Source organism: Macaca fascicularis, chromosome 2 (genome assembly GCF_037993035.2).
Source record: "Macaca fascicularis isolate 582-1 chromosome 2, T2T-MFA8v1.1".
Taxonomy (NCBI): Eukaryota; Metazoa; Chordata; class Mammalia; order Primates; family Cercopithecidae; genus Macaca; species Macaca fascicularis.
In genome coordinates this window covers 173,844,605-173,855,304 of record NC_088376.1, presented here as the reverse complement: position 1 = coordinate 173,855,304, position 10,700 = coordinate 173,844,605, and the positions used below count along the sequence as shown (strand labels likewise).

The window sequence follows — 10,700 nt, the reverse complement described above, 5'->3', positions numbered from 1 at the left end:
GCTCCGTGTGGAACTCGCGGCCAGACTAAGCATGTTGCCTCAGGGGGAATGCAGGCACTCAGGTGAAGGTGCTTTCAACCCTGAAGCTCCAGAGGAGGTGTTACAGTGCTCTTTTAGTTCCACCATCCACAGTCCAACAACAGAGGTGAGTTAGCAGCTCGTTTGGCCCCTTGCCTCATTGCGTAGGATGGCTGCCCTCTGCTGGCGAGGGCAAAGGGCCAGTATGACAGCCTTTCTGGGTACCCATACTTGGTGGGTCCCAAGCTCTTGTCCAGAGTCCGAGAAGCATGAGGTCATGTGGATTATTAAAGGATGGTGAAGGTGGAGAATTTTACTGAGCAATGAAAAGAGCTCTCAGCAGAGAGGGGAGCTGGAGAGGGGATGAAAAGGGCAGGTCATCTTTCCCAAAGTTAGGCTGTCTCTTCCCTGAAGTCAGGCTGTCTTCTCCTCTACCAACTGAATCTGGGGTCTTTATAGGCACAAGATGGGAAGTACATGCTGATTGGCTTGTGAGTATGCAAAAAAGGTTAAAGCAAAGACAACACTCAATGATGGGCATGACAGTGTAGAAAACCAATTAGGAAAGGGTAGATATACATGAAATAGGTGAAGGATGGGGCTCAGTCAGAGGAAAGCGTGCCAAACAGGAAGACAGGTTCTCAATCCAGTCTGAGGATTTAACTGTTAGCTTAGCTTTCAGGCTTTAAACTGTATTCTGCTTAGAGGTGGGGTTTCACTGGGGACCCTCCCCTTTCCGCTTGGGCATTTGGCTGCCTTCTGTCACTCTCAGAACAAAACAGAGATTATCATGGCCCCTACACAAGGATGGCATGCAGATTCATGAAATGTTCCATTAAAAAAAAGTAAAAATAAATAAAACAATTTTTTTTAATTTTTTTAAATGGACAATAATTATACACAGTGATATTTTGATACATATGATGTATAGTGATCAGATCAGGATAATTAGCATATCCCTCATCTCAAACATTTATCATTTCCTTAAAACATCAATACATCTCTGACTGGCTATAGTAGTCAATTTGGATAGATAGAGGTTCTATTTCAATGGATGAAATACATAGGCTTTTGGAAAATCCTGAGTAGTGGAGAGGTTTTTTTTCTTTTATAATCTGAGTGGAGATTTCTTTTGATCTGAGAGGACAGCAAAGATCTGGTTAAAAGTTTGCATGAGAATATATATCAATTCTTTAAAAAGCAAAGATTTTATTGATAAGATGGTTTCTAGAGAGAAATGCATTTCTCTCAAGAGAAGATTGTACAGCCTTATAATTGTTTCCATTCACATGGAACAACTCCAGCTGCTTTCAAAAATCAACAAATGATAAGCAGAAGGAAGATGGAAAGAAAACAACAGAATTTTTGCTATGTCCAACTGATAAACACTGGATTGCCTATAAACTACGTTAAGCATAATTAAGCACAGAATTAACATCGTTTGTAATGCAATGAAAAAAGGCAGCTGAGACAAATGAAAAAGATCGCCAATACATTGCTTTGATGATCTAAATCAACACTGCCAAGTTATTTATTTACAAAAAATATGAACAAAGGGCCAAACAATTAATTTTCCTTCTGGATGCATGTGCATAGGCTATGGCTAAAGGTTCAAAGAAATTTTCATCCTGTTATTCATCAAGTTTGTTAAATCTTAACCTTCCATGAACCATGCCCATCAGTGTATCTAATTACCTAGAATGAGTCAAAAAAACAGTCCTAACCTTATAGTTCTTAGTTACAGCATCATGGGCAAGAGTTGAATGTTTTTAATAAAACTTTCAGGCCCCTATTTATGATAGAAGTCAAAAATTATTTGATGTTTCCAGTGTTTTAAGTATGGTGCAAGTACTTGAAATATGTCATTCATTCACTCAACAAACATTTACTAAGACTATACTTTTGATAGGCAGATACCCTATTAAGTGTTAAAGATATGAGTTATAAATTTCTCACAGTCTAGTGGGAGTGACAGGCATATACAGATGCAATTTTAATACAATAAGAAATGCAGTGATAGCATAGAATTCTGATGTGGAGTGGCAAGTAGGTGGGGAGTGGTGGCAATTTGCACAGACAAAAGATATTTTACTTTACCTTGTGAGAGAAGCGAGTCAAGAATACTTTCTTAGAGGAGATGATGACTACATTGAGATCTCAAGGAGGAACTGGATCGATTTTCATTAAAATCTTCATTAGTAGATATCATAATTTTCTCCATTTTATAGGGGAGGAAATGGACATACTCTGACTCAGAACTGATCAGTGGCAGAACCAACATTTTGAACCCAAGCCTACCTGATCCCGATGTCACACATTTTCCAACATACTGTATTTTAACTTCTGGTAATAGAAAAGTTGAAAGTGGAAGAAAATACTCTATATTGAGCTCCAAGTCATAAAATCTTTTTACCATTACCGATCTGACCTAGCAATTCCAGCACAACCTTCCCTTCTTACAATTTTTCCCATGTTCAGCTAAGAAAATATCGTTGCTGGCTTGTATTTCTACCATATACTCTTAGAAATTCTCGTGAAAAGCCAAGACAGTTATTTTGGAGAGGAATAGGTATGAAAACCTAAAACTGTCAGTAAGAACAGAGGACGTTCTATTAAAATTTTTTTAATAAGTGGCCAGGTGCTGTGGCTCACGCCTGTAATCCCAACACTTTGGGAAGCCAAGACGGGAGGATCGCTTGAAACCAGAAGTTCAAGACCAGCGTGAGCAACATGGTGAAACCCCATCTCTACAAAAAATACAAAAATTAACCAGGCTTGGTGGTGCATGCCTGTGGGCCCAGCTACTCAGGAAGCTGAAGTGGGAGAATCACCTGAGCTCAGGAAGTCAAGGCTACAGTGAGCCGTGATCATGCCACTGCACTCCAGCCTGGGCAACAGAGTGAAACCCTGCCTCAAAAAAAAAAAAAAAAAAAAATTGTAAAAGTGCCTGGAAAAATTTTTTGTGAGATGGAGGTGCAACAGCCTGAAGATCTTCCAGAATATGGAATTTATTTACCTCTTCACTATAGTGCAGAAAAGGAGTTTCTTGATCATTTGCCTACCCCTATGAAAGAATTGGGGCACAGTTTTATTTTCGACCTACTATATTATCAAATTGAAAAAGACTAAATGAGAACTTTAGAAAATTAGGAGCCATCCTGATTACCAATTGCCAGCAGTTCATGCTACTTCAGATTTAGCCATCCATGAAAGAACACTAAAATATATCATTGACATTACCATTACCATTTACGCATAAAACACGAGATTGGGAGTAATCTACAGATCAGTTCGTTTAGCAGATATTTATTGGTGACCTACTATGTGCCCAGCAATGTTCTGCCCACTAAGAATTTAGTGTCAAGCAAATTGTAGTACCTGCCCTTAGGAGACAATCAAGCAATTAGAATATAAATGCATAGAGTCCAGCCTACTCATTTTACCCATGTGGAAATAGATGATAAGAACATTAGTTTGTCTAACTCTCTTTATTCACTGTTGGTGAAAGGAAAATTGATACAGCCTTTTTTGGAAGACAATTTGGAAATGCATCCCAAATTTGAAAATGTTCTTAGTTTTTGACATGGCTATGCTAAACAGGAATTTATTTTTCAGATGTACATGCAGAAGATCCAAAGATATGTGTCTGATAATATTCTTACAGCATTACTCATATTATGGACATATTGGGAACAATCTAAAAGTCTATCAATAAAGGATTGACTGAATGACATATTGTACAGGAATTTACAAGATGAAGTCAATTTGACATAATGTAAACATGGGAAGACATTCAAAACCAATTGATATATGGAACAAAAGGTATAAAACAGCTTGGATAATATGGTTCTTAGCTTAAAAAAGAGAAAAACACTACAAACACATGTTTGGAAAAATAAATACTGTGGAAATTAATACCAAATGATAAGCAACGGTTAATAAAGTAGCTACAGATAATTTTCACTTTTATGTTGTATATCTCTATAATGTTGTATTGGACATTTTTTTTAAATGAGGTCTTGGTATATTGCCTGGGCTAGTCTGTCTTGAACTCCTGGGCTCAAGCAATCTTCCTGTCTCAGCCTCCTGAGTAGCTGAGATTACAGAAGAGTGCCACCATGACTAGCTCTTTTTTTCATTCTTTAAAAAAGGAGAATGTTCAACTAAATTGATATAATCTATAAACATTTTTTCTCTTAAAAAATATTAGACTTTTTAACTTTCTGGGCTTTTATATCTATGAAAGTACTTTGAAAAATACAAAGCCTTAGGCAAATTATGGGATTATTTCTTTGTATTAATTATCAATAATACATATATTGGAGCACTCTGGAAAAGAATATGCTTATGCAGAAAAGATTTTACACTATTAAAATAACATTAAAAATTAGAATAACAGCATTGCTTTATAGTTTCTTACAAGCATTCTTTAACTTTAGTTCAGGTCTCTTGAGTCCTAATCCAGTTCTCTTTTTATGCACTTTCTTGCCATATGGGTTATCTGTTAAAAGCTTTTGCCTGAAGGCAAAAATTTTCTAAGCAGCCACTAATTCTCATTACAGAAAATGCACATTTCAGAGTGTTTCTATGAATGGAAAAGAAAGCTGATGATAATGCTGATAAGCCCTTGTAGAAATATACTGTGGAAACTAAACTTTATACCACAAGAATGTAAAACTAACCAGTGACTTGACCTGTCCATGTGGAGACCTCACAAATTATCTAGAAACAACAGTAACCAATGCATTTGGGAGGCATTTTTGCAGAAAGTAATTGTAATCTTATTTAAATATTTTTTATTTAAATATAAATATTTTATTTATATTTAGATGCAAGAAGGCAAAATATGAAAGTGCTCCTCTCCATCAAATATAAAATGCTCTCAAACTGAGATCAGAAACTCAATGTGTAAGAATAAGGCACATGATGGGAGAACTGAAGTTTCTACAAGCCTGGACAAACTGCAGCCAGGTTCTGGGCTCCCTTGAAAGAGAAAAGCTGGCTGGATTGCAAAATGAAGTGTCAAACCACCTAACAGATACTTTAATGCATGCTAAGTGCTTTATTTGCAAATTCATAGGATTCACAAACCAGAAGTTGAAGAACGCAATATTTAAGAAAATGTAACATTTATCAGTCTTCAGATTTGGCCACCTTTGTGTGCCACTGTGAAAAATAAAGATATCCCTTCATTCAACTCAAACAAGATTTGAATTGCCCAAATGGGTGGTTGCGTATGTAAGAGGATGTTAAAATGGACAACTCTGCTGAGGACAAAGCCAAGAGCCATCAGACAGCAGAGACAGCTGTGAAACAGGCCATCTCTACAACTCAGAATAAGCTCTGTGCAGACATTTCTATACCTCTCACTTACATAAAAGGCATAAACCGGTACTCCCATTCCAAGCCTAGTGAGAGGGTTCCAAGGAACCACTTGGAGAGCATATAATATGTCCCTACAGTGCGGGGGGCTGCCCTGGGGAATAATGCTCTCACCTGAGAAATCTGAGGGGTGACAGAAACGCTGTCTAGAGGAGAAGCCAAAGGAGGGAATATGACATTGGATAGCCTAAAATCTCAGAATTTCCAGAGCAAAGGGTGCGGCAGTGTTCCCTGTGGATTTGATGTAGGTGTGTGTACAAAAGCCAGTGTGGGATTATCTTAGAATCTGTTAGTGAGGTCTCTCATAGGGCTAACAGACCTCAGCAAAGAGATACTAAGGGCTTCACCAGATTCCACATTGCTAAAGGAAGGATTAATCCACCACTGAAGCACAGATGTATTAGCCTGTATTAAGGACTGCAGTTGAGAGAGCTTCAGTGACAGGGACTCTAAAGTACCCAAACAGAGTCAGCTGCATAATTAAACATTTGAATGTTTGCTGGATGTTTTATCATATTAAGAAATGGCTAATGTCTAAGTTTGATAAAGGTATTGTGGTTTTCAGGTAGATAGATGGATAGACAGATAAATGATATTAAGTATTGAAAAGGAATTCTTAAATTTTAGAGTTTTGTTGACTTATTTATGATTAAATATGAAATTATATATATGAGATTTACTTCAAAAAAATATGAGGGCTGGGTGCAGTGGCTCATACCTGTAATCCCAGCACTTTAGAAGGCCAAGGCTGGCAGATCACTACTAAAATACAAAAATTAGTTTGGCATGGTGGCAGTCACCTGTCATTTCAGCTACTCAGGAGGCTGAGGCAAGAGAATCTCTTGAATCCAGGAGGCAGAGGTTGCAGTGAGCTGAGATCGCACCATTGCACTCCAACTTGAGTGACACAGCAAGACTCCCTCTCAAAACAACAAAATAAAATAATATGGGGCTGGAGCACAGGGCAAAACTTCAAAACATCGGATTTGACAGTTTCTTTTCTTGCACAGGCAACAACCAAAAAAAATAGACAAACTGCATCTCATGAAATTGTTTTTTAATTTGTGCATCAAAAGACACTACCAACAGAGTAAATAGACAGCCCATAGGATGACAGAAAATATTTGCAACTCAGATGCCTGATAAGGTGCTGATATCCAGAATATACAGAGAACCCCTAATACTCAGCAACAGTAAAACAACCAATCTAATTCAAAAATAGACAAGCACTTGAATAGACATTTTTCCAAAGACATACAAATGGCCACCAATGTGCCCAACGAGGCTGGGCACAGGGGCTCACGCCAGCACTTTGGGAGGCTGAGGCGGGTGGATCACTTGAGCTCAGGAGTTCAAGACCAGCCTGGCCAACATGGTGAAACCCTATCTCTACTAAAAGTACAAAAATTAGATGGGCATGGTGGTGGGTGCCTGTAGTCCCAACTACTCGGGAGGCTGAGGTGGGAGAATCACTTTAACCCGAGAGGTGGAGGTTGCAGTGAGCAGAGATCACACCACTGCCCTCCAGCCTGGTGGCAACAGAGTGAGTGAGACTCCGTCTAAAAATAATAATAATAAGGCCGGGCGCGGTGGCTCAAGCCTGTAATCCCAGCACTTTGGGAGGCCGAGACGGGCGGATCACAAGGTCAGGAGATCGAGACCATCCTGGCTAACACGGTGAAACCCCGTCTCTACTAAAAAATACAAAAACCTAGCCGGGCGAGGTGGCGGGCGTCTGTAGTCCCAGCTACTCAGGAGGCTGAGGCAGGAGAATGGTGTGAACCCGGGAGGCGGAGCTTGCAGTGAGCTGAGATCCGGCCACTGCACTCCAGTCTGGGCAACAAAGCGAGACTCTGTCTCAACAACAACAACAACAACAACAAAATAATAATAATAATAATAATAATAATAAATTTTTAAAAAGTCAATGAGCACATTAAAAGATGCTTAATATCACTAATCATTAGATAAATACAACTCAAAACTACAATAAAATGCCACTTCATATTCACTATGGTGACTACTTTCCAAAAGAAAAAGTAGAAAATAGGCTGGGCGCGGTGGCTCAAGCCTGTAATCCCAGCACTTTGGAAGGCCAAGATGGGCGGATCACAAGGTCAGGAGATCGAGACCATCCTGGCTAACCCGGTGAAACCCCATCTCTACTAAAAAATACAAAAAACTAGCCGGGCGAGGTGGCGGGCGCCTGGGTCCCAGCTACTCGGGAGGCTGAGGCAGGAGAATGGCCTAAACCTGGGAGGTGGAGCTTGCAGTGAGCTGAGATCCAGCCACTGCACTCCAGCCAGGGCAACAGAGCGAGACTCCGTCTCAAAAAAAAAAAAAAAGAAAAAGAAAAAGTAGAAAATAAGTTTTGGCTGGATGTGGAGAAAATGGAATACTTGTAATAGTCGGTGGTAATATTGATGTGGACAGGAGGCAGGGAAATACTAGGTAGAAAAGGGTGGGGTCCCTGGTGAGGGCTCCACCCTCAAATCTAGACCCTTGGCCCAAAGTGAGAACATGCATTCCTGTTTTCCCAAATGAATGTTGCCTTTTCCAAAACCACCTTGGCCTGCCCCACCCCTCATCCTGCACCCATAAAAACCCCAGGCCCCACCAGCAGAGTGGCAGAGCAACATGGCAGAGAAGTAGAGAAGAGAAGCAGCAGCTTGACATTGGTGAGAAGCAGTTGGACTTCAGAGGGACAGCTTGATGGTAGGACCTCAGAGAAAAGTTTGGCTGTGGACAGCTGAACTCCAGGGGAAGACCACCTTCCCCCTCCATCCACTTTCCAGCTCCCCATCCTGCTGAAAGCCACTTCCACTACTCAATAAAATTCTCCGCATTTACCATCTTCAATTTGTTCATATGACCTGATTCCTCCTAGACACCAGACGACCTGGATGCAAGTGCAAGAGGCTGTCACACTGACTCTCCACCCTCCACTGAGCTGTCTAACACTTAAAGCCAACCACAGATGGCAAGACTAAGAGAGCACGCTGTAACTCATGCCCTCTAGGGCTCCAGGAGTCGTGGGCCGGTTGCCCAGGGGCTTGTCCTGGCCTCTGCACTCGCTCATGTGCACGCTCCCTGTCCTGCAAGGGGTTGAGAGTTGTGGGTTGAGTAAACAAGCCAACCCTTCCATGAGTCCCATGAAGAGGTCATATATACTTCTATATATGATTGAAATGCTCCAAATAAAATTAAGAAGAAAAAAAAAGTAAGCTTTACATCTTTGCCAAAGGTGCAAAGCAATGTATATCATGCCATTTTGTTGGTGTAAGAAAGAAAAGAAAAGAAGAATCTATATTATTTGCCCAATTTTGAAGGGGACAAAAAGCAAATGTTAGACAAATAATCCAAACTAAAAATTCTTACAAAAAAGGATGTGGAGATTAAAGTGTAGAAGATAAGGATGAAAATAAGACTTTTCTGAGGATACCTTTTACTATATTTCTGATTTTTAACATATGTAAAAATTTTATATAGTCACAAGATCAATCACAGTTAAAAAGCACATCCTACAATTGAAAACAAAGTAAAGTGAATGCATCTAATTATGTCAAATTGGTGAACTAACCACAAAGAGAAATAATTATCCCAAGTCATTTTGAAAAAAAAAAAACAGGGAGGTAGCTGCTCTGACATTTCGTCCCAAGGATGTAGCCTAAAGATGAAATAAGGCAATAAACCTTCAACTTCACTCAATAGATTTGTTATTGGTAGGAAACCTGGCATGGCAATTTTGAAACGATGTTCTATATATTGAAAGATAAAGCAAATTATAAAATATGTTCACGTAATTAGAAATTAAGCTACTCACAAGACCCTGCGAGGCTGCCGAGCTGGCATGATCTTCTACAGGAAAGGAGTGAAAAGTGTGGATCCCAAGACTGGCAAAGAGATTCTGTACAACCTGGAGTCTCTTATCAATTCTGCTGTGTTCCCTGGCCTGCAGGGAGGTCCCCACAACGACGCCATTGCTGGGGTTGCTGTGGCCCTGAAGCAAGCTATGACTCTGGAATTTAAAGTTTATCAGCACCAGGTGGTGGCCAACTGCAGGGCTCTGTCTGAGGCACTGATGGAGCTGGGCTACAAAATAGTCACAGGTGGTTCTCACAACCATTTGATCCTCGTGGATCTCCGTTCCAAAGGCACAGACGGTGGAAGGGCTGAGAAGGTGCTAAAAGCCTGTTCTATTGCCTGCAACAAGAACACCTGCCCAGGTGACAGAAGTGCTCTGCGGCCCAGTGGACTGTGGCTGGGGACCCCAGCACTGACGTCTCGCGGACTTTTGGAAAAAGACTTCCAAAAAGTAGCCCAGTTTATTCACAGAGGGATAGAGCTGACCCTGCAGATCCAGAGCGACATTGGTGTCAGAGCCACCCTGAAGGAGTTCAAGGAGAGACTGGCAGGGGATAAGTACCAGGGGGCCGTGCAGGCTCTCCGGGAGGAGGTTGAGAGCTTCGCCTCTCTCTTCCCTCTGCCTGGCCTGCCCGACTTCTAAAGGAGCCGGTCCGCTCTGGACCCGCCTGGCGCCACAGAGGAAGCCGCCTGCCGGAGGACCCCCACTTGAGAAATGGATGAGCTGCTCCACAGGGGAACCGTTGACACTTGGGCCCTCTGAGGGAGTTTCTTTTGGACTTTTTTCATGTTTTCTTCACAAATCAAAATTTGTTTAAGTCTCACCGTTAGTAATTCTGGGACAGGTTATTAATTAAAGGATTTAAATTTGAACCTGGCTTTCTCACAGCTGGATCTAATTCTAGAAAAATAAAATACTATGTAGCCACTTGGCCATAATCATTTAGACCGTGGTGTAGGGCAAAGCTATTAGGAAGATTCTAGCGTTTTACTCTCCCTGGGCTTTCTTCCGCCTTGCTGCAACAGAGAGGAAATGCCCGTGTCCACAGCTTGTACACACTGCCCCTCTCACTATCTTGTTATCCAGTGGCATGCCAAAGGAGAACTGAATTCGCCTCTGAACCTTCTGCTGTAAACCAGAAGTGTATGTCAGCCAAGTGTACACAAGATGCACCCAGTATGGTGGGAGGGTTTTGCTGTCAGTAACTCAAAGTTTGGTGTAGCAATGGTCTCCTCCCTCCATCCTGGGAAGTCACAGTCCCATCCTGGTGTGAGAATCAACCAGGCTTTCCTGCTCCACCTGAGATAACCAACTCCTCCCGTAATCAGGAAGCCAAATGTCACCTTCCCAAAGAAACTTTATTTTCACGTAGCTGAAGTGCAAAACATAGATGACCATTTTTAATAAGCACAATCAAATTTTTAACCACAGAATG

The 10,700-nt window shown here is 41.1% G+C and overlaps 2 pseudogenes; both read left to right on the top strand.

Annotated features, from left to right (window-relative positions):
• Nucleotides 1–761: 761 nt before the first annotated feature.
• LOC135969745 (U6 spliceosomal RNA) lies at nt 762–860 on the top strand (annotated as a pseudogene).
• Nucleotides 861–9,223: 8,363 nt separating this feature from the next.
• Nucleotides 9,224–10,203, top strand: LOC102116725 (serine hydroxymethyltransferase, cytosolic pseudogene; annotated as a pseudogene).
• The last annotated feature ends 497 nt before the right edge of the window (nt 10,204–10,700 follow it).